Below are 3,049 nucleotides of genomic sequence, written 5' to 3'. Positions count from 1 at the left end.
TCATGGTCAAGGGAGGGCCCAGCACTTGGTGGCCCATTCTCTCCTTGTCACAGCCTGGGGACAGTTGTCCTAGGCAGTCCAAAGTGGGAGCTGAGTGCATACCAGCCCAAGCTGGGCCACTGACCCCTCACCACTGAGATGAGCTCTCTCTCTCTCTCTAAGCAGTTTATTTTATTTAAAAATTTTTAAAAGTTTATTTTGAGAGAGAGAGAGAGAGAGAGAGAGAATCCCAAGCAGGCTCTGTGCTGTCAGCATACACCCTGACGTGGGGCTCGATCTCCCGAACCGTGAGATCATGACCTGAGCCAAAATCAAGAGAAAAACACTTATCTGACTTGAGCCATCCAGGCACCCCTGAGATGAGCTCTACTTTCTCCATTTTATAGATGGGGAAACTGAGGCTCCTCAATCACCTGGCTGGACAAGGGCAGGCCTGGTCTTCCTACCTGGGGCTTTGACTTCAGGCCGTGGCTGTGCCCTGGAGGAGGGTCCCTGGACTCCTGGCGGTGGGGACGGCGGAAAGGCCCGGCAGACGGCCCTCGCCACCCTGGCTGAGGGCACTTGCAGTCGGCCAGGACGGGGCGGGGAGAGTGGCTCAGACTGGCAGCCAGCTCTGGTCCCAGGAGGAATCCAGCCAGGACAGGGGCCCGGCACGGGCGGAAAAGACCACTCGCTGCCTGGCGGGCGCCTCCCAGCCGCCGCACCTCCGGGAGGTCACTCATTGGCAGTTAAAAATCTATTGTGACTTGTCAGAAAAATGAATAAATGGGCACATTATTTTTTCATTCCAGACCTCAGCATCTGTTTGTCTAATCAGGAAGGAGAGTGGGCAAGTCGGCAAGGGCTGCCGTGCACGTTTCATGTAAGTTTTCCTCTGTCAGAGGAGTTTAAATGGGTAATGAACAGGCTGTGGTGATTTGAAATATAATCCCATTACGCTGACGAGATTACAGGGCTTCGAGACTTCACAAATCACTCTTAGGGCTTTTATAGCAAACACCACCCTGTTGGGACTTTGCATTTAAGCAGAGGTGTTTGGTGGGAACAGAACATGACAGGCTTAACTCTTTCCCCCTCCAGGGCTGCTCTGCGAACAGCGCCACCACCCCCCCCCCCCCCGTAGGGCCTTGGTGGCACCTGCAGGATGTGGGGCGTTTCGGCCTCATCGGCCTTCGGGGGCCAAGATGGAGGCCAGCCAGGAGGCGGGAGGGCCGACCCCGACACCTCCCAGGTGAGGGGCCCTTCTCTGCCTGTTACGGCAGCTGTAGAAGGAGGCTTAGGTGGCCGGGGGGCCGTCACCCCAGGGTCCTTACCGGCCCTGCTGGTGAGGGACGGTTCCAGCTTCCCAACTCACTCCTGCACACTGTGTACCTTCCCCTCGGGGAGCCCCAGGTCACCCGGGACACCTGCACCTGGCCGCCGCACCGCACACCTCAGGCCTCCAGCCCCCCGCCCCCGAGTTTCCATGGCAGCCACTCTGTGCAGCCCGGCGATCACTTGTCTCCTGGCCTCACCGGACCATGAGCGTCTTGACCGCTACGCCAGACTCCGCTCTCCCCCCCCCCCCCCCCCCCCCCGATGTTTGGCAACCTGACCTGGGTAATGGGAGCAGCCGGCAGGTATTCAGGGACACGGTGGGGGTGGGGATAAGCTTCTTTACCCGCGAAGAGAAGCCTCAAAGGGGGGTCAGTGTGGACACTGATCCTGGGGCCCTGGTAGAGGGTGGAAGAGAGGGACCGCACGTGCAGAGGCTGAGGCGGACTGGCAGGCTGTTAGTGAAGGTCAGCCGAGGGCGACCAAATGGGCCAGCAAGGAAAAGCACTGACGGAACAGCGGTGCGAGCCCCACTGGCGGAGGGGTGCAAGCGTGCAAACAGAGGCTCCGACTCGGTGGGTGGGGGATAAGACCTTGCCAAGAGAGGAGGATGGACGAAATGGCCTCAAGCATTTCTTGGAATTCTTGTTCAGAAGCAGAAAGGTGAGCTTTGGCAAACAGAAACCGCTGGAAGGAAGGCTGGGCTCACTATGATTGTGAGACATGTAAGACATTCTCTAGAAAGGTCTGCAGAGGTCACTTACTCCAGCACCTTTATTTGCAGATAAGGAAACTGAGGCCCCGAGGAGGCAGTGCCCACCTCAGGGCCACAAAGCCGCCAGCCGTGGCTGCGGGTGTCAGAGTCACGGTGTGTCCCGATGAAAGGGGAGACCCTTCCAAGGCCCAAGCCCTCACTTCTGGATCGGAGGTGATGCCAGGACCTGCCACCAGTTGGCTGTGGGAGCTACACAGGCCCAGGCGTATTTGTAAGGGGCCCGCAGGCAGCCCGCCTGGCATGTAGGCCCCCAGGCCATGGGGGTTCCCAGCGGCCGGCTGAGGCCAGGGCTCCGGGATGGCCGCCACACTGTGGTGTCGGGGCGGGGCTGGGGCTGCCCCTGAGCCCAGTCAGGAGGTGCTGATGCAGAGCGCGAGGGACCAGTTGACCTCGGCTCCGCTGAGCTCCTGCTTTGTCAGGTCTATCCCTGAGGAGCTCCTTCCTGGCTGTCTCCTAAAATCCAGGCGTGGGGTGGGGAGACGGGCCGAGTAAACACTGAATTTAAGTGGTCTGGATATCTGGTCGACCTGGGTGGTTTTACAGTGTTCCCCCTTCAAGTGTCCCATCAGCCAGACAGATGTGCCTTACGTAAGCTGCACGTGTGCCATTCTTCCCGATGTGAGAATGGTGTTGATCGTGTCCTGGAGGGAGGTCAAGATCTCGGTGTCGCCCGAGTGAAGAGGGTCATCCTGTCTCGCTCAGTACGCGAGGAGCCCTGCGGTGCCTGTCAGAGACCTTCGGTACCACACCCGCTGCCTGGAAAGTCAGGATAATGTGCTCGAGACTTCGAGAAGCCAAAGCAATATGCAAAAGATGGTATTTATATGACTTTTATTTTAATATCGTTTTAATATTGAATATGTCACAAGATTTAATGACCAAATTAGTCATTTACATTTTTCAAAGATATCTAAATATAAAATTGCTAAAAATTCAAATACAGATAGATAGCAAGCTACA

Source organism: Hyaena hyaena, unplaced genomic scaffold (genome assembly GCF_003009895.1).
Source record: "Hyaena hyaena isolate Hyena2069 unplaced genomic scaffold, ASM300989v1 scaffold_151, whole genome shotgun sequence".
NCBI lineage: Eukaryota > Metazoa > Chordata > Mammalia > Carnivora > Hyaenidae > Hyaena > Hyaena hyaena.
The sequence above is the reverse complement of the archived record's forward strand: the minus strand, read 5'-3'. Positions refer to the sequence as shown.